Source organism: Ambystoma mexicanum, chromosome 12 (genome assembly GCF_040938575.1).
Source record: "Ambystoma mexicanum isolate Mex_15411 chromosome 12, UKY_AmexF1_1, whole genome shotgun sequence".
Lineage (NCBI taxonomy): Eukaryota > Metazoa > Chordata > Amphibia > Caudata > Ambystomatidae > Ambystoma > Ambystoma mexicanum.
In genome coordinates this window covers 990,129,097-990,149,962 of record NC_090936.1, presented here as the reverse complement: position 1 = coordinate 990,149,962, position 20,866 = coordinate 990,129,097, and positions in this window count along the sequence as shown.

Below are 20,866 nucleotides of genomic sequence, written 5' to 3'. Positions count from 1 at the left end.
AGGGCTATTCCCTTTCTTTTTCATCACACTAAATGTGTATACATGATTCTCAACAGTTGTAACGCTCCCCTGATTCTCGCAGAGGCGCCGGTCTTGACTGGGCGACTACCATATCTTCAAAGGTGATGTGCAGCACCCGGTTGGCTCTTTGGGCTGGACCTCTGTGCCCTGTATGCCTGACGTGCAGAGTAAGATGTCTGCAGATAGAAAATAGGGGGTTAATGAACTGGGGTTATTGGGGTGTCCCTATCTCTTTCCTCTTCTCCTCTCCTGTAGACCCCCACAGGTTAACGCTCTCACCTTAGGTAAGTGAATGCCGAGCTCTCCATCTGCCTCGGGGCAGGGTGCTGTAACCAGTTTCTTCACTGGAGAGGTAGCGCAGGCCTCTTGACTTCAGAGGACTGCTGTCCGTCGTTTACTGCACGAACGGTAAGTTTCGAGTAACTCAATGTCTTTAAAGTCTTTAATAATGATGTCTCTTGTTTTGCAGGGTTCCGGCGATGGCGGATGACGGGCTGAAGTGAGTTGAAGATGGAGCCCGTGTGATGAATAGAAGCGCCTGGAAGCACGTAAGTAAGCGCTTGTTGCCAGCTTCACGATGCGCTCTAACTGTCTTTTTATTTTGCAGGTACAAGTTCGGAGCGGCTGCAGGGTGCCAGGATACCCACTGGGTTAGATGTGGAAAGGAGTAATGGCACGTGAGTATTAAAGTTCCCCAATGTCTTTAAACGCACCTTGTTTTGTCTTTCAGATGCGGGATGCAGCGCCGACGGCCTCCGGAGCTTGCGAAGAGTTGGTAAGCTTTTGTCTTTCAGATGCCGGAATGCAGTGTGAAGACCTCCGGAGCGCACGAAGAGTAGGTATGCCTTTGCCTTTCAGATGCCGTAATGCTAACCTGTTCTTTCTTGTCTTTATAGGTGTTGCTGAAGACTGGATTCAGGATGGTAAGCCTTTTTCCTTAGGCCCAGGACCGGATGCAGAAGACACGATGAGCGTTCTGCTGCAGAGGGTGCAGAATAACGCAAAGCAAGATTCATCCACCGGGTGTGGTTTAAATAGCCTCCTGTAGTGCTTAGTTGTCTCCTTCCACAGCCACGCCTAAGTAAGAAAAGAGTTCCTGGTAAGAAAAGAGTTCCTGCCTTCCAGAAGAGTTCCAGTGTTCTGAATCTAGGGAGTGGCTCCAGCCCCATCCAACAGGAAAAGTAGTTCCAAACAGAAGAGGATCAGAGGCTCAACTGGCAGGCAAGTAAGCAGCATGGTCTGCTGCAGGTAAGTCCACCCAAGCATTATGTGCCCGGCGCTTCCAGCGCTGGGACTGGGCATATTTATGAGCCTGGTGCCACTGGCGCCAGGACTGGGTCCAAAAGGTCCCAATTGGGACTGGTTGGCACTCGGAACCTGGGTTATGGATCTGCTTCCAAGGGAGTTGGGAAAACCCTGACCTTTTGGAAGCAGAGATCATGACAACAGTAATCATTGCAACAATGTGAAAGAGTGAGGTTGACTAACACTCAGTCTTCATTGAGAGATTGGATCAATCCTGTTCCCATCTCTATATGAAGGCCAGATAACTCTGACCCCACCTAGGATGCACACAAACACATATTGTACTCATTTTGTACTGTACTTACTCGAAAAATCCTCTTCTATAAATTTGGCTGGAACAGCTTCAATTTAGATGCCTTCTGGGGAAGTTTTTCATCTGCTAATGGCACTTCGAGAAATCAGACGGTTCAGATTCCTTCCTGTGGGATATAATTATTCTGTAAGGAAATAAGGAAATAAATATATATATCCCGATATAATTTTATCCTTCACACTCCTATGTACTTACATCCCTCTGTTGTACTCTCGATTTTAAGTTTTCACTACTTCTTTTCAACGAGTCATTAAGCCACTGGGCTTAATGACTTTTCTTATGTGGTTCAGCTCCCAGCTGACTGCCTGTCCCATCATAATCTGCTGCCGTTATCACCCTGCCTCCATTTCATTAGGATTTTGCTACAATATGATGCAGCAAAAGGGGCTGATATTGTGCAAATATTTCTCAGGGAGGAACCAGTTTTCTCAAACAAAAAGCCGGGGTCGGCAACCTTTGGCTCTCCCGATTTTTTAGAGTATGGCTCCATTGAGGCCCATGTCAACTGCACCTCCTATAAGGAACTCATGGTGGCAACAGTAAAGACAGCCACAAGTGATCACAGTTAAAAGGTGTTTATTAAACTGTATAGGTAGGTTGGAAAAACGCCTAATCTAAACCTAAATCTAAGATGGGAGCAAGCTTCGACCATCAAACAATAATAAGGCAGTTGAGGGGCGTCATGTCAAAATAACAGGGCCTATACTAAAAAGAACTATTGCCAATCCTTATGCTAAATACAAAAAGAAGTGTGGGAGAATGTTCTTGAGAAGGGATTATATTAATCAAAAAAGAATACAAATTGGTTTAAAAAAAAAAGTGTTCACAAATAATAAGTCAGGATGCGGTAGTCTCGGTCACAGCACACGCTCGAGCTTTCCCAGCACAAACCAACAGTTCCGCTATCAGCAATCAGGGCCTTCAGTGGTTAAGTCCATTTTCTACAAAAAGTCTCTTTGCTCTGAGGACCTGATGAATTTCAAAATAAACAAAAGTTATTTTCTGTTAATGCATGTTGGGTGATGTCTTTCACCCCTGGATCCCCTTCTTCCGGGCTCAGATCCACCAAATGTTCTTAGTGATATCAGGACCTTCGATAGTTAGGCTTCTTGCTTCCGAGGGTCTGATAGGTTCAAAATAATAAACAAAAGTTCTTTCTGGATTGTCCTGGAGGTGATATCTCTGCAGCCCTAGGTCCCCTTCTTCCGGGCTCAGACCCCTCTCTAATATTAGCATCCCTCAGCCGGGTCGACCCTGGCTTGTATTCAAAAGACTTTTCTGTGGTTTACTTGTCGATGGGGTGATGGCTTCTCACCTTTGGATACCCCTCTTCCCGGCTCAGACCCTTCAAGAATGCTTGCCTTCCCTTTCGTTGGATTCACTACAGCCTTTTTCGATGGGTGATGGCTTTTCACCTAACGAACCTCCTCTCCTGGGCTCAGACCCCTCTCGTTTGTTTGCCTTCCTTGTATCGGGTTCCCTACGGCTTTCACTCAATTACATCTGTGACCATCACAAATCTTAATGTCTTTTTAAACAGTTCACTGTGGACATCCCTCATTCGGGTTCACTCTTGCCAACTTTGTCAATTAGTTCTCATGATGCAGGATTCGGTTCCCCTAGCTTCACAATCTTTTGCCGGTCAAAAGACTTTCGACTGTACAGAGGATTTTACTGTACCCCTGTATGACCACTTTGACCCTTTCCCAAGGCCTTCTGGTAATGGTAGTTTCAACAATCGGGTAATCGCTCAGAGTTTAATGAGTGAGCACCCACGTGGTGCCGGACTCCCTTGTTTCTGGTTTTCCCCCTTCTAGTATCAACAGTTTTTTGTATTCTTTCACAATTCAATTAGCCATTTGCTTCTTTCGTTCAACACATTTTGGTTTCTTATCGGCTCTTCCCTCGACTCACCGGCTGTAATGAACTGATTACCTTTCCTTACTTCTGGAGTCAAGGTTGGTACCACGGAAACAAGTGTCTCTCCCCGGCTTGGTTATCAGCGGAGGAGGGTCCCGTGTACCGTTGACATCTGCTACAACACATGCTGGCTATTGTTCGTGGTGGTTTTACGATTCCTTCTGCAGAGGTTTCACAGACCTTGGTCGGAAAGGGCATGGTCACTTCTCCCCTTGTCACCCTTTCAGTTCGCGCCTTCTTTCTCCTCCTATTGAACTGCCGTGCTGAGTTAGCTCTGTCGACGTGCGGTCTGCCTTGCTCGTCTTGTGCTCCATCTTTTATCCCTCTGGGGAAGAGAAAGGACTGTCGGTGTGTGCGGTTTTGGTCAATTGCATGACTTTCTCCAGCATGGGGTCTGGCATGGATTCACATGCTCATGAATATTCCCCGTCGTCAGGCTGGGAATCCTCGGTAAAGAAAAAATCAGTATCAGTTTTGTTTCTGATCTGTCTTTCTTAGTAGTAACCAATCACTGATCTCTGGGTCATACTGCCCCCAGCCAACGACTGCCCTCTCCCTAAGCCCCGCCTCTGGCAGCCATCCTCAGATTTTTACCGCACGCTCAAGTGTTGGGAATCCTCGTGCTTTAGCTCTCGAGTTTTTGCTGCGTTTTTACGCTTTTTCAGGAGATTTTCTCATTTTTTCAGTTTAATCGAGCCTCAAGCTCCACCGTTTCTACTTCCGATAATGGGGACCCGTTTCGGAATTCTTCTACGCCCCTCAAGGGTGAAGTTTTCGTCGAGTTTATGCTTCTTGGAGGATTCCGAAAGATCTGGGGCCTACCTCAACGGACATGGCCCAGGACAAGGGAAGCTCGACGCCCGGATCCAAGCTGTTCAGGTGCTGCCCTGGATGCGGATTACAAAACGTTTTCAAGGAGGACGAGCATTTGCGACGTCTCTACTGCCTTCATGAGGACAAGACGCACGTGGAGAAGGACTGTGCGTTCTGCAAGAACCTTTCGGAACGGACCAAACAAGATCGTCGTTCCCGCCTCGCCGCCTGGCTGGAGAAGGGCACAGCAGGTGAGAAGGCGAAGAAAAAGTCTGAGCGGGCTTCTAAGTCCTGTGAGGGCGCCCCGGCGACGGGGGCCCAACAGAAGGCCAAGCACCGCGAGTCCGCGGGCACCGGGAGCTCCGAAAGGTCGGGCTCTTCGGCTGCCAGGCAGGGCGCGACTTCCCCGGCACGTTCAACCACGAGCCAGCGCTCTGGTTCGGGGAAGAGGAAGTCCGAGAACCTGGGTAAGCTGCTGGAGCGGCCCCGGTCAATCTCGAAGGGGGAGCGAGGCGCTGACCCTCCCCCCAAGCCAAAGGCCCAGGACGCACCTAAGGTGGTGAGGGCTTTGATCCAGTCGGCAAAGGCCTCTATCGAAGTGGTCGCTGCGACCCTGGCGAAGCGGGCTGAGACTACGCCAGTGGAAACGGCCTCTGGGCCCAGAGTATCCCTGCCACCGCGGAGGGAATCCTCTTTCCAGCCCATCGTTAAGACGCCCGTGAAGTCCCCGGCAGAAAAAGAGGGGGGGGGGCGGTGGCCATTACAGACTCGGAATCAGCCTCTGAGGAGGAGCTGGTGGAAACCGAGAAGGGGCTCAACGAGAGGTTCATAGGCCTCAACGAGAGGTTCGAGAAGGTTCGATCTCAGGGGGCAGTCCCCGCTGACTTGATCGAAGATAGCGACAATGGCGATGAAGAGGGCCCAGTGGAGCGGCCATCCCGTCCGTCGCAGCCATTACCCGAGCCTCACGATAGCTTGGCGGCCATTTTGTTGGCGATCCAATCCTTATGTACCGAGATAAGGACGAGATTACCACGGACCCCGACGGAGGATCCAGAACCAGGCCCGTCGGGAAACCCTCCGAACAAGCGGAGGAGAGTCCACCCCTCCCCACCCTTTGTGTGTAACGCTCACCTGATTCCCGTAGAGGCGCCGGTCTTGACTGGGCGTATACCGTATCTTCAAAGGTGATGTGTAACACACGGCTGGCTCTTTGGGCTGGACCTCTGTGCACTGTATGTCTGACTCGAAGGGTAAGATGTCTTAGGTAAGTGAACGCCATGCTCTCCATCTGCCTCGGGGCAGGGTGCTGTAACCAGTTTCTTCACTCGATAAGGGGAGCAGGCCTCTTGACTTCAGAGGACTGCTGTCCGTCGTTTACTGCACGAACGGTAAGTTTCGAGTAATTCTAATGTCTTTAAAGTCTTTAGTAATGATGTTTCTTGTTTTGCAGGGTTCCGGCGATGGCGGATGACGGGCTGAAGTGACTTGAAGATGGAGCCCGTGTGATGAATAGAAGCGCCTGGAAGCACGTAAGTAAGCGCTTGTTGCCTGCTTCACGATGCGCTCTAACTGTCTTTTTATTTTGCAGGTACAAGTTCGGAGCGGCTGCAGGGTGCCGGAATACCCACTGGGTTAGATGTGGAAAGGAATAATGGCACGTGAGTATTAAAGTTCCCCAATGTCTTTAAACGCACCTTGTTTTGTCTTTCAGATGCGGGATGCAGCGCCGAAGGCCTCCGGAGCGTGCGAAGAGTTGGTAAGCCTTTGTCTTTCAGATGCCGGAATGCAGCACGAGGCGTTGGTGACAGCCGATGGACCAGGTAAGTGAAGAGCTGTCACTGAAGACCGTAATGCTAACCTGTTCTTTCTTGTCTTTATAGGTGTTGCTGAAGACTGGATTCAGGATGGTAAGCCTTTTTCCTTAGGCCCAGGATCAGATGCAGAAGACACGATGAGCGTTCTGCTGCAGAGGATGCAGAATAACGCAAAGCAAGATTCATCCATCGGGTGTGGTTTAAATAGCCTCCTGTAGTGCTTAGGTGTCTCCTTCCACAGCCACGCCTAGGTAAGAAAAGAGTTCCTGCTTTCCAGAAGAGTTCCAGTGTTCTGAATCTAGGGAGTGGCTCCTGCCCCACCCAACAGGAAAAGTAGTTCCAAACAGAAGAGGATCAGAGGCTCAACTGGCAGGCAAGTAAGCAGCATGGTCTGCTGCAGGTAAGTCCACCCAAGCATTATGTGCCCGGCGCTTCCAGCGCTGGGACTGGGCATATTTATGAGCCTGGTGCCACTGGCGCCAGGACTGGGTCCAAAAGGTCCTAATTGGGACTGGTTGGCACTCGGAACCTGGGTTATGGATCTGCTTCCAAGGGAGTTGGGAAAACCCTGACCTTTTGGAAGCAGAGATCATGACAGTACCCCCCCTCAAGGCCCCTCCCAAACCGGGCTTCTCTGGGGGTTTTGGCTTGTCAGGAAATGTTCGGTGAAATCTTTTGATTAGGCGAGGAACGTGGACATATTCAGCAGGCTCCCAGGATCTCTCTTGGGGGCCGTAGCCTTTCCAGTCAATTAGGTAAAATAGTTTAGATTTGGAAATCTTGGAGTCCAGAATGCTTTTGACTTCAAACTCGAGTTCTCCATCAACTAGGATAGGTTTTGGAGATTTAGTTAGTCGGGTTTGAGGTTGCACGGGTTTTAATAGAGAGACGTGGAAGACCGGATGTATCTTCATGTGCGGGGGCAAGTCCAACTTGACCGCTACTGGGTTTACTATGGTAGTGATGGAATAGGGACCAAGGTATCTTGGGTTGAATGTGCGTGGCCCTTTTAGAGGTAGATATTTGGTGGATAACCAGACTTGATCCCCTACTTGATATTGAGGGGCTTCCTTCCGATGTTGATCTGCTCCTTTCTTGTATTGTTCATTAGCCCTTTGAAGGTGAGAAACAGCTTCCTTAAAGGATTGGGTGATTGTAGAATGCAGGTAGTCTACTGCTGGTGTTTCAAGATCTTGGAGGGGATCCAACTCCGAGGTTCGAGGGTGACTGCCGTACAAAAGAAAAAACGGGGTTTTCCCAGTTCCCGAATGGACAGAGTTATTGTAGGCATATTCGGCTATCCAAAGGATGTCTTTCCAAGTTTTTTCAGTTTGTTGCAGCATGCAGCGTAAATACTGTTCCAGAGTTTGATTGGTCCTCTCGGTTTGTCCGTCGGTCCGTGGTGACTGGTCGATAGTCTCACATCAATTTGAGCCGACCGACAGCAACTTCGCCAAAAATGAGAAATAAATTGACTACCTCGATCCGAAATTAGAACCGAAGGAAAACCGTGCAGTCGGACGATGTTTTCGAGAAATTCTCGGGCCAGAGTTGCTGCTGTTGGCAAGCCTTTGAGCGGAATGAAATGCGCCATCTTGGAGAATAAGTCCACGATTACTAGAATCGTATTGTATCCGGAGCATGGAGGTAAATCGGTGATGAAGTCCATAGAAAGCGTATGCCAAGGGCGAGGTGGGATGTCAATAGGGCGTAAGAGGCCTGCTGGTCTTTCCTTTTGACTCTTGTTTTGGGCGCATACTCCACAGGACATTATAAAGTCTCTGATATCTTTTTTCCAAGACGGCCACCAGAAGTAGCGCTTGATCTTTTCTGAGGTCTTGGCCATACCGGGATGTCCTTCCATTAAAGAATCGTGATAACAAGAGATTACTTTTTTCTGTAAATCTGTGCTGGGTAGGTATAATCGTTCTTGGAAATACAATAAGTTGTCCTTTACTGCAAAGTCCTTTCCCTGCAGATGCCAATTCTGTATGTCTGCTGGAGTTACAAGTTGCCTGGCTTTATCCTTAACTTCCTCAATGGATTCTGTGGCGATTACACCCAGAATTCTTTGTTCGGGAATGATTGGTACAGGTTTAGGGTTGATCAAGTGTTCTTCCACTCCCATCCGAGAAAGGGCATCAGCTTTACCGTTCTTTGTACCAGGTCGATAGGTAATTATGAAGTCAAACTCGGCAAAGAATAATGCCCAACGGAGTTGTCTAGAGGATTGGGCTTTTGCGGTTTTCAAATATTGCAGGTTTCGGTGATCCGTAATCACAGTAACGGTGTGTCGGGCCCCCAGCAGATAATGCCGCCAAGCCTTAAAGGCAGACTTGATAGACAGAAGTTCCTTGTCAGTAATCGTGTAATTGATTTCAGGAGGCGAGAATTTGCGGGACCAAAATGCCACGGGATGCAACTGATTGGTTACCGGGTCCTTTTGTGATAGAACTGCCCCCATGGCAAGGCTTGAAGCATCAGTTTCCACGATGTAGGGGAGTTCGGGGCGAGGGTGTTTTAAGATTGGTGCAGAGATAAATTTAGTCTTCAAATCCTGGAAAGCTTGTTCCGCCTCGGTAGACCATTCAAAACGTTTGTTTTTCTTTAACAAGGCAGTGATGGGCTGGACTATTCGAGAGAATTCGGGGATAAACCTGCGGTAAAAGTTAGCGAAGCCTAACATGCTTTGCACACCTTTTACGGAGGATGGTGATGGCCATTTGAGAACTGCATCGACCTTCTTTGAATCCATACGCACTCCGCCAGGTGATAATATGACTCCCAAGAATTCAACTTCTGTCACGTTGAAAACACATTTTTCCAACTTAGCGAAAAGTTTGTGTTGACGCAATCTTTCGAGGACCATTTTCACGTGTTTCCGATGTTCAGATTCCGATGAAGAATAAACGAGGATGTCGTCAATGTAAACAACAACACACACATCTATGAGCTCTCTGAGGACATCGTTCATAAAATATTGAAAGGCGGCCGGGGCATTGCAAAGTCCGAAGGGCATGACCTAATATTCAAATAGCCCATACTTGGTGCGGAAGGCCGTCTTCCATTCATCGCCCTCTTTTACTCGTACCAAGTGGTAAGCTCCTCTAAGATCCAGCTTTGTATATATGCATGCTTTTCTGACTTGGTCCAGGAGTTCAGGGATCAAAGGTAACGGATATCTATTCTTAACGGTGATCTGGTTCAGGGAGCGATAATCTATACAAGTTCTAAGGTCTCCTTCCTTTTTTGGAACGAAGAACAAAGCTGAAGAAGCAGGGGACTTGGAAGGACGAATAAACCCATTTGCCAGGTATTGATCCAGGTATTGTCGAAGGTGAAGGTTCTCAGGCTCGGTGAGGGCATAAATTCTACTACACGGAGGAGTAGATCCAGGTATCAGGTCTATCTGGCAGTCATAAGACCTATGAGGAGGTAGAGAGTTAGCCTGATCCTTCCGGAAAACATCTTGGTATTCTAGGTATTCGGGAGGTAACTGGGGAGTCTCTGAAGAAATTGCTGCCAGTGCAACACCAGGTGGTGGGTGACAAGTAGAGACACATTCTGGAAACTGGACCGTTCTTGCTCGCCAATCGATCAGAGGATTGTGTTTCTCTAACCAAGGTATTCCTAGAATAATCTGAAACTGAGGGGCCTTGATCACATCGAACACGATCTTCTCATGGTGTCCATCTTGACTTACTAGCGTCACCTCTTGAGTGGTATGGGTTACTGGCCTGGAGGCTATCTCTGTACCATCCACCGTAGTAATGACGTCCTTTACAGCCTTGGGACAAAGAGTTAGATTCATCCTCAAAACCATTTCATGATCCACATAATTGCCGATGGCACCGCTGTCGACGTAAGCTTCAATTGCATGTAATCGATCCGGATTATCAGGGCTAATGAGGACCATAGGTATCACGAAATGCGAGGTCACGGAACTGGTTTTCACGCTCGGCAAGAGGACCTCTATTCTTGTCGGGCGAGGTCGTTTCCCTGCTCAGAGTTTGTAACTTTGGTAACTGCAGCTCCTACTGCCTTCTTGGCAGGTTTCACCGGACAGTCTTGAAGAAAGTGCCCTTAGTTTCCGCAATAGAGGCATAATTGCAACTGTTTTCTCCTTTCCCGCTCCTTTTGTGTTAGAGGACCTTTCAGACCCCCTATTTGCATGGGTTCCCCGGAGTCTACTCCTTTGGAAGGAGTTGGCGGTTTGGAAAATACTCGAGCATCAAACTTGGAACGATCGGCCTTCCTGTTCTGCAGTCTGTGATCTATTTGAACGACTAAGTCTATATAGTCCGAACAATCTTGTGGGGGATTCACTACTTGGGCTAACACATCTTTGAGCTCTCCACGTAGACCTCTATAAAACAGCGTAATCCTTTTGTCCTCAGGCCATTGAGTTTCCACTATCAGTCTGTTGAAAGACGCAATATAAGCCAAAAGGTCTTGATTACCTTGTCGCAACGAAAGAAGCTCATTGTCCAAGGCCTGCCCCTGTGAATGTCTTGCGAACAGTTTTTCCATACTGAGCTGAAAAGCTTGAAAATCATGGAGGACCGGATCATCTTGATTTACTAGAGGGATCGACCAGTCTGCCGCATTGCCACTAAGGTACGAAAGCACGAAAGCTACTTTAGCTTGATCAGTTGGAAAGGCTGCTGGCCGGCATAAGAAATGCAACCGGCACTGATTGATAAATACTGCAAACCTCTTTGGGTCACCACAAAATCGTTCGGGCGGAGCCAGAGGTACATTCCCAGGTAGGTTGATCTGCACTGGATTCATAGAGGATGTAGAAGGAAGATTTCCCCCAGATGCGGGTAACGGGGTCTGTCCGGCTTGTGACTGTAGCAATTGTCTAGCGAGATCATCTGTTCGCTCCTTGGAAATAATCAGTTCCCTTCTTAGAGCGTTCGTTTCCTGACGGGCTGCATGCACTTCTGCCCTTAGTTCCCCAAGTAACTGGGCTAGCTGGTCGGTATCCGAGGTTTCCATAGCGCCTGGACGGGAGTTCTGTGGTAGGCTTTGCGTTCTGTAACGCTCACCTGATTCCCGTAGAGGCGCCGGTCTTGACTGGGCGTATACCGTATCTTCAAAGGTGATGTGTAACACACGGCTGGCTCTTTGGGCTGGACCTCTGTGCACTGTATGTCTGACTCGAAGGGTAAGATGTCTTAGGTAAGTGAACGCCGTGCTCTCCATCTGCCTCGGGGCAGGGTGCTGTAACCAGTTTCTTCACTGGATAAGAGGAGCAGGCCTCTTGACTTCAGAGGACTGCTGTCCGTCGTTTACTGCACGAACGGTAAGTTTCGAGTAATTCTAATGTCTTTAAAGTCTTTAGTAATGATGTTTCTTGTTTTGCAGGGTTCCGGCGATGGCGGATGACGGGCTGAAGTGACTTGAAGATGGAGCCCGTGTGATGAATAGAAGCGCCTGGAAGCACGTAAGTAAGCGCTTGTTGCCTGCTTCACGATGCGCTCTAACTGTCTTTTTATTTTGCAGGTACAAGTTCGGAGCGGCTGCAGGGTGCCGGAATACCCACTGGGTTAGATGTGGAAAGGAGTAATGGCACGTGAGTATTAAAGTTCCCCAATGTCTTTAAACGCACCTTGTTTTGTCTTTCAGATGCGGGATGCAGCGCCGAAGGCCTCCGGAGCGTGCAAAGAGTTGGTAAGCTTTTGTCTTTCAGATGCCGAAATGCAGTGTGAAGACCTCCGGAGCGCACGAAGAGTAGGTAAGCCTTTGTCTTTCAGATGCCGGAATGCAGCACGAGGCGTTGGTGACAGCCGATGGACCAGGTAAGTGAAGAGCTGTCACTGAAGACCGTAATGCTAACCTGTTCTTTCTTGTCTTTATAGGTGTTGCTGAAGACTGGATTCCGGATGGTAAGCCTTTTTCCTTAGGCCCAGGATCAGATGCAGAAGACACGATGAGCGTTCTGCTGCAGAGGATGCAGAATAACGCAAAGCAAGATTCATCCATCGGGTGTGGTTTAAATAGCCTCCTGTAGTGCTTAGGTGTCTCCTTCCACAGCCACGCCTAGGTAAGAAAAGAGTTCCTGCTTTCCAGAAGAGTTCCAGTGTTCTGAATCTAGGGAGTGGCTCCTGCCCCACCCAACAGGAAAAGTAGTTCCAAACAGAAGAGGATCAGAGGCTCAACTGGCAGGCAAGTAAGCAGCATGGTCTGCTGCAGGTAAGTCCACCCAAGCATTATGAGCCCGACGCTTCCAGCGCTGGGACTGGGCATATTTATGAGCCTGGTGCCACTGGCGCCAGGACTGGGTCCAAAAGGTCCCAATTGGGACTGGTTGGCACTCGGAACCTGGGTTATGGATCTGCTTCCAAGGGAGTTGGGAAAACCCTGACCTTTTGGAAGCAGAGATCATGACATTGTGCCCGCGAGGCTTGTGGACCCCTCATCCCCCTCACCGGACCCTAGAGAGGATACGCGATGGATACGGCGACGGGGACGGACGACGACGGCGGTGATGACACAGCGGACATCCCGTCATCAGGACCGCCCCCCCGCGGGCTGCTCCAGCCGACGAAATTGGCTCCTTCTACGCCATGATAACCAGGGCATCTGAGCTCTTCCAGCTCTGCCCTGAAGAACAAAAAAAGGAAGGGTTTCTTTACCAGCGACGAGAGGCCAAGAGGAAGACGGTCCTCGTGGTGCCTTTGCTCGACGACATCTGGGACGAGGGGCTTGCTGTCTTCAAGAACCCTTCCACGACGCCCTCCAAGAGGGACAGGTACGAGAAGAAGTACTGAGTCCCCGATGCCGCCCCCTTGTGTCTCAGGGCCCAGCCCACGCCGGACTCTGTCATCTCGGCAGCGGCTAAGAAGAAAGCGGCTGGTGCGGCGGCTTCAAATTCCCCTTTCCCGCCAGACAGCGAGGGCAAGTAGTTGGACTCCATGGGACGACGAGTTATCTCGACGGCGGCAACAACGATTAAGGCGGCCAATGCCTTAGCGATCGTGGCCCGCTACGACAGGGAGCTCTGGTTCAAGATAGCTCCCCTGCTAGACTTCCTGCCTGACAAGAGGGCGGAGGCCCTAGAAATTCTGCAGGAAGGCGAGGTGGCGTCGGATCACGCCATAACGGTGGCAACGGACATTGCCGATACCGGATTTCACCAACTGGGCAACGGAGTTTGCCTCTGACGACGAGGATGGCTCAAGACGAAGGACTTTCGCCAGGACATCCAGAACAGAGTGTTGGACATGCCGTTCGACGGCAACAACCTTTTTCGTAAGGCGGTGGACGAGTCTCTACAGGCCATCAAGACCGACTCGGAGACGGCCCGGCCCCTAGGGGTGCTTCAACAGCGACGGCCCTTTCGGAGCTCCGGAGGCAGACAGGGTGCCTCCAAAGGATCCAGCGGTGGCTCCTCCACTTACCGGCAGGCGGCCCGCTCCTCTTGCCAGGAGGCCTACAGAGGTCGTGGCAAGCAAGGGGGATCCTGCTGTCGTCGCCAAGGAGGCCAAGGCGGCAAGGCCGCCTCCAAGCAAGACTGACCCGGCCATGTTGTCGGGCCCCCACCGAAGCACCCCGGTGGGAGGCCGGCTGACGAAGTTCATCAGCATGTGGGAGTCCATCTCCACCGACCGTTGGGTGTTGGACACCCTGGCCAACGGGCACTCGCTGGAATTCCAAAAGAAGTGCCCTCGCATTCCTCCCATGGCCAGGAAGGAGAATCACGTCCCTCAACTGCTGTTGGAGGTAAGGGCGATGCTCAAGAAAGGTGCCATCGAGCTCGTCCCCAGGAGGCTCCGGGGCTCCGGAGTGTACTCAAGGTACTTCCTCGTCAAAAATAAGACAGGCGGTTGGCACCCCATCCTGGATCTGCGTCGGTTAAACAAATACATCAAGGCGCAGAAATTCAGGATGGTCACCCTCCAGCACGTGCTGGGACAGCTGGAGGAAGGCGACTTCCTATCGTCGTTGGACCTGGAGGATGCTTACTTCCACATCCCCATTCTAAAAGGACACAGGAAGTTTCTCAGGTTCGTGGTTCAGGGACGCCACTACCAATTCAGAGCCCTACCGTTCGGATTAAAGTCGGCACCCAGGGTATTCACCAAGTGCCTGGAACCAGTGGCGGCGCGGCTGCGCCTGCAGGGGATCCACGTCTACCCCTACCTGGACGACTGGCTAATCCGGGCAAGGACAAGGGAACTCGCTGTCGAACACACAGCGAGGACCGTCCGGTTGCTCACGGAACTGGGGTTCGCCATCAACTACCCCAAATCCCACCTGGTTCCATCGCAAGTAGCACTGTTTCTGGGAGCGAAGCTCGATACAGTGGGGCAACTGGCCTCCCCGTCAGAGGAGAGGACCAAGACCATCCTGGGCAAGGTGCAGCGCCTGTTAGCCACGGACGTGGTCAGGGTGAGGTCCATGAAGTCCCTTCTCGGGATGATGTCTTCATGCATCTATCTTGTACCCCTTTGCAGACTTCGGATGCATCCGCTACAGGAGTTCCTCGACGCCCGCTGGTTTCAGGCGACGGGCTACTTCGAGGACAGGATCCCTCTCGACGAGGAGTTCCATCAGGCGATCCGATGGTGGGGCACCCGTGCTCACCTCACTACAGGCACGGACTTTCAAACCCCAGCGTTTCAGGAGACGGTGACGACGGACGCCTCTCTGGAGGGTTGGGGGGGCCCACACCAGAGATCTCCACGCAAGAGGCCTTTGGCTCCCGGAGGAGAGGTCCCTCCACATCAACATTCTGGAGCTCCAAGCAGTGTTCTGGGCGCTCAAGTCGTTCCTTCCGTCCCTCAAGGACAAAGTGGTGAGGATCTTCACCGACAACACCACTACGATGTTCTACATACGGAAGCTAGGGGGCACCAGATCCCCAGCCCTTTCCAAGGATGCCCAGGGTCTGTGGCACTGGGCCGTCGCCCAGGGGATGTTTCTGATTCCCTTCCACTTGGTAGGAATAAAAAACACCATCGCCGACTCACTCAGCAGGGAGCTGCGCTCGTGCCACTAGTGGGAACTACGCAAGGACCAGGTGGATCGGCTCTTCCAACGATGGGGCAAAGCCCAGATCGACCTGTTCGCGACGGCGACGAACTCCAAGTGCCAGAGGTTCGCCAGCAGGTTCCCACAGCCGAGGAGCATGGGCGATGCTTTCTCGTTCCCCTGGGACGGCCTGTTTCTATACGCGTTCCCTCCGTTGCTGTTGCTGCTCCGCCTCATCAACCAGCTCAAGAAGTCCCGGTGCAGAATGATCCTCGTCGCCCCGGCGTGGCCGAGGCAGATCTGGTTCCCGGACCTTCTGGACTTGTCAACGTCCCCGCCAGTCAAGCTGCCAGCGAACGCGGATCTTCTCTCCAGAGGAGGAGGCGCCATTCTCCATCACGACCCGCAGTTGCTGAACTTGCAGGCCTGGCTCCTGCAGCGCTAGAGTTTGGAGGGTACGATATACCGGCCGATTGCAGAGAGGTTCTTGCAAAAGCCAGGACGTCCTCAACTCTCAAGTGTTACGGTCATAAATGGAAGAGGTTCTCTGTCTGGTGCCGTGCACAGAAGATTCACTCTCTGCGGATTACGGCCCCTCAAGTACTGCCGTACCTACTGTCGCTGGCCAAAGCTGGACTGGCTCACGCCTCCATCAAAATACATCTGACTGCCATCTCCCGATATACCAGGACTACGGGACGGGCGTCCTTGTGGTCTCATCACCTGGTGAAAGAATTCATGAAGGGACGATTCCGATCATTCCCGCCGGTGAAGGCTCCTGCCCCGGCGTGGGAGCTTAATGTGGTGCTGACCAGGCTCATGGGGGCCCCATTGAGCCTATGCATTCGGCGCCTTTGAAGTTCCTGTCATGGAAGACAGCTTTCCTCGTGGCCATCACCTCCGCACGACGAGTGGGAGAGATCCAGGCCCTTTCTTGCAAGCCTCCATACTTGACTTTTCATGACACGAGGGTGGTGCTGAGGACACACCCCTTCTTTATGCCCAAGGTGCCGTTGGACTTCCACCTCAACAAGCCCTTGGTGTTGCCAGTTTTCTTCCCGTCGCCTTCGTCGCCGGCCGAGAGGACTTTGCACTCGCTGGATGTAGCTAGAGCGCTGAAGTTCTACGTGGACCGCACGAAGAGTTTTCGGAAGACGTCACAGCTGTTTGTGAACTTTGGGACTGTGAATCAAGGGAAGGCTCTCTCGAAGACTTCCATTTCCAGATGGCTCTCCGGCTGCATCATGCACTATCACCGGTTGGCAAACCGACCTCTGCCCGGCCGTCCGAGAGCACATTCTACCAGAGCGGTCGCTGGTACCACGGCGTTCCTGTCTGGTGTGCCCCTGCTGGACATCTGCAGGGCTGCGACGTGGAGGTCGACGCACACCTTCACAAGATTCTACTGCGTTGATCGGGACTCCAGGGAGGAGTCCAGGGTCGGCCAAGCAGTGCTGCGCAACCTGTTCGCCTAAGGTGAGCCTGGTGAGGAGGTAAGAATTGCTTAATGTTGCGTTTTGGATGTAATGCTTAATGTTGAGCCTTTGCCACCTCCTGTGGTTTTGCATGTGTATACTGCTATGTATTCGTTTATTCATGAGCATGTGAATCCATGCCAGACCCCATACTGGAGAAGGAACAAGTTACTTACCTGTAACTGTTGTTCTCCAGCATGGGTCTGGCATGGATTCACATGCGAACCCTCCCACCTACCCCTCTGCGGCTCTTCACTTGGTCATACTGCCACTTTGCGTGCTACCAAATCTTAGGATGGCTGCCAGAGGCGGGGCTTAGGGAGAGGGCAGTCATTGGCTGGGGGCAGTATGACCCAGAGATCAGTGATTGGTTACTACTAAGAAAGACAGATCAGAAACAAAACTGATACTGATTTTTTCTTTACCGAGGATTCCCAGCCTGACGACGGGGAATATTCATGAGCATGTGAATCCATGCCAGACCCATGCTGGAGAACAACAGTTACGGGTAAGTAACTTGTTCCTTGCCTCACCCTTGTGGGTGTTAGTCCGTCATCCTTCGTGATATGCGAAAGGCTTTGTGTCAGAAAGAGGGGGGTTGTCATGGAAAATTATATTCTTTGTCCTAGGGATGTTGATGAAGTGAGAAGGGTAAGATTGGTGGAGTTTGCTAAAGAAATGGAAATTACCGGGATTATTAGGGTGGACAACAGAAAAAAGAGGATTCTCTGAGTTGAGGTTTTCGAGGGTAACAAGGTTTGACCTCCTAGTTGGTTGGCTATATATGGAGGAGTCGTTGGATCTGGGCCAGAGCGATTCACTGAGAGGAAGGGAGGTAGATGTCATAGAGCCTACAAAGGCTTCAGGGGTCTCGTCGTCCTCTCCCTCTTCCTCAGTATAATACTGCGCCTCACCTGGGGTCTTTCCCCGAGCACAACATCGGGTTCCCCCTTCCAGGTGATCCTCTCTCTTTCGTCCGCCCATGGGTTTGGGGTCTGAGAGCATCGGATCTTCCCAGGCCACCTGAAAAAGGGATTCTCAAGGCTGGCCTGGGAGAATACCCTCAGGTTTCTCACACTCCTCAGAGGCATTCTCCTTTTCCTCACCTTTCCTCAGAAACTCAATGCCTCCGGAGCTCTGGTCCTCTCCAGGCTGGACTACTGCAACAGCCCCTTCCTCAATCTGCCGATCTCCTCCCTTTGCCCCCTTCAACTAATCCAGAAAAGGACTGTGAGACTCATCCTTGTGAAACACTTGTGTACGAGCACGATACAAATAAAATATCATATCAGATCATATCTTTGGCCTAGGGACTGCATCTCTCTAGCCTTAAAAGATCTCCACTGGCTCCCAGTTGCTGCAAGGATCAAGTTCAATACCCTCTGCATCATCTGCAAGGCTTTCTGGGGCCTGGGACCCCTCTACATACAACTCTCTCTCCCTAAGTGCCTCCCTGCTAGAGCCATTCGGTACTCTAGCTCAAACTCTCTGCAGATCAGACGCTTCTCTAAGCAGAGAGTGGGGGGTAGATCTCTCACCTCCACAGATGCCTCCCTCTAGAATATCCCCCCTGCCCCTCTCAGACTTGAGCCGGATCTCCTTAAGTTCTGGAAGCTTCTCAAGACCTTCCTTTTCTCATTGCCTCACCCCTACCCTGCTAATGACCCCATCTGCCTCTTGACTGTCTACCTGGTTCCTTCAGGTCTTACAGTGCTCCAGGCCCCCTATTCCCGGCTACCCCTGCACTTGGTCTCCCCTGACCCCCCACACCTCCCTCACTTGCCCATGCCCTTTCAGGCCCCTTCCCCCGCACTAGCCTCGATGGCCTACACCCTTGTTACCCTTGCAACCCCTTACTTACCTCGCACTTAGCTTGTCGACCTTCCTTCCCCTGCACTCTCGGATTTCCCCTGGATCTGTCCACCTGGCCTCCCCGAGCACTCGCTTTTCTCACGGGCCCATCCACCAAGACTAGCACTTCCCCCTCCCCTCTCCCCTGCACTTCTCTTTACTGCAATTGCACAATCCAAATATCACAAAGCCTAGTAGGATTGCTTTTGTTTTGGTGCTCCCTTTTCCCCACCTTCTTGTCTTGTTGTGCCTCGAAACACATTGGGCCTCATTATGAGCGTGCTGGTTCGGTAACAACGGTGCCGGTAAGCTACCGGCACCGTTGTTACCGGACCGGCATACTCGGAGTTCTGCGAGCATGTGCCATTCCGCCTGCCATGTCTGACCTGGCGGGCGGAACGGCACCCGCTCGCAGACCTTGACTGATGCACCAGCACTGTTCCACACAGTGCCGGTGCATCCGTCCTCCCCATTCCCATTGAGTCCTATGGGTATCGAATCGGAATGGGGAGTATTAATTCTTTCCGGCTCCAGGCTATGGGGAATTACCGGGACTGCCGGGGCTGTAATGCCCCGGTAATTCACCGTTGCCAGGTGCCAGCAAAAAAACGACCCTGGTGGCAGCCGTGCCGTTTTTACCAGCACGGCTACCGCCAGGGTCATGATGAGGCACTTTGTGTATATTAATAAAATAAATTATTCCTCACCATTGACTATGGTGGCAAGGGCTGGTGCCCTATTGCTAGCCAAAGACAGACCTCTTATACCTGGTAGGTTTTACCCTCCTTTCAGCTCTTTGGTGTGGCACAGGGAATATGCTTGGGGGTAAGGAGGTTCAAGGAGTGGCCCATTTTGTGCACCCTCTATGATAAACCGAGAGCAAGCATAGGAATTTGCATTAGGAAACAGCAACATTATTAGCTATGCACCACACAGTTGCCTCAGAAGGGAGAGCTAAGGGCTACCAGACATCATTCTGAAATGGGCTGCCACTGCTCCTCCAAATATCTTCTGTCAGTCCTGAAATTGCCCACTAGAAAGGGGAGGAAGAGTAGAACCAATGTAGGCTAAGACAATTTTGGGAACATAAGAATAACTGTTTTATATATGACATTTATGTGACATTGATTCAAGCATGCAACCCTTCTGAGCACATAATGCCCACTAACCTACCTGCTTATTTCATTTATGATAATACCCAAAAGGAACATTACTGCAAACTGCAAGACTTTTCCCCCACTCCCTTCTTTCCAGAGAATCCCATACAAAGGCATAGGCACTCATTGCAAGTCAGCCGGTAAAATGCTGGTAATTCCATTGTGCCGGTAGGACCGTTTCGAACAACCAGGCTGCCGTAATTAGTTATATTCCAGATCTGCAGGTGCGTGCATCACCCCTTGCTGGAAACGGTACTATGGGCATGCTGCAATTACCAACGAGAACTTCACAATTCTGCTGATTCTGGCAAAAATATGCCAGAAACACAGATAGCGGCACCCGTACTGCTGGAATCACCGGCGCCGGTAATTCCGATGCCAGAAACACCAGCGCCACAATTACTGGCACGTGAATTGCTGGCGCATCAATTACTGGCACCAGAAATAGCGTCATCATCGGAACGGGAAGCTAGACGGCGGCCAGTTTGAAAAACACGATCCATTTAAAATCAGCCACTTCTGCTGCCATCCAACTAATACAACACTGCAGACATGCCAGGGAGTAGGAAATCTAGGCTGACAGAGGTCAAGACACGCTTCAGAACCGAAACTCACCACTCTGACACTATAGTGCAACATGCAGATACACTATTTGGGGCTGTTAACAGGCGCGCACCATCCAAAGGAGAAAGTCGCCCATATGGCTGCAGGTGACGGTCACTGCAGTGGGTCCTGTTCCCAAAACACTGCGTGACTGCCATAAGCGGTGGGACGACCTGCAGCTGCGAGTGAGGAACATCATGTCCGCCCATCGCTGGGAATCCCAAGCCACAGGAGGAGGGATGGTGGCACCCCCAACGTTGGAGGAGACAGGCACCTCAATACTGCACATGGAGGGCATTAAGGGAGTCTGAGGAGCAGATACTGAGTCAGGACACAAGGTGATGGTGGTAAGTACAACAAACCCCATGTAAATGCCAATTTTAAATAGCTGAAAGTACAGTGGGGTTAACTAGATTTTTCAGGTTTGCATTATCTTGCATTCTGGAACTTATAGTTTGGGACTCTCTGATGGGGCAATGCAGGTCTCTTCACCAACAGGTATCATAAGGTTGAATATCAGCCAGTACAGACTAGCTCAACTGGTATTGGACGGTAGGCACCACCACATGAGGTATTGGTTGTGGGGTAACTTTTCACGTTATTGAAAAACCT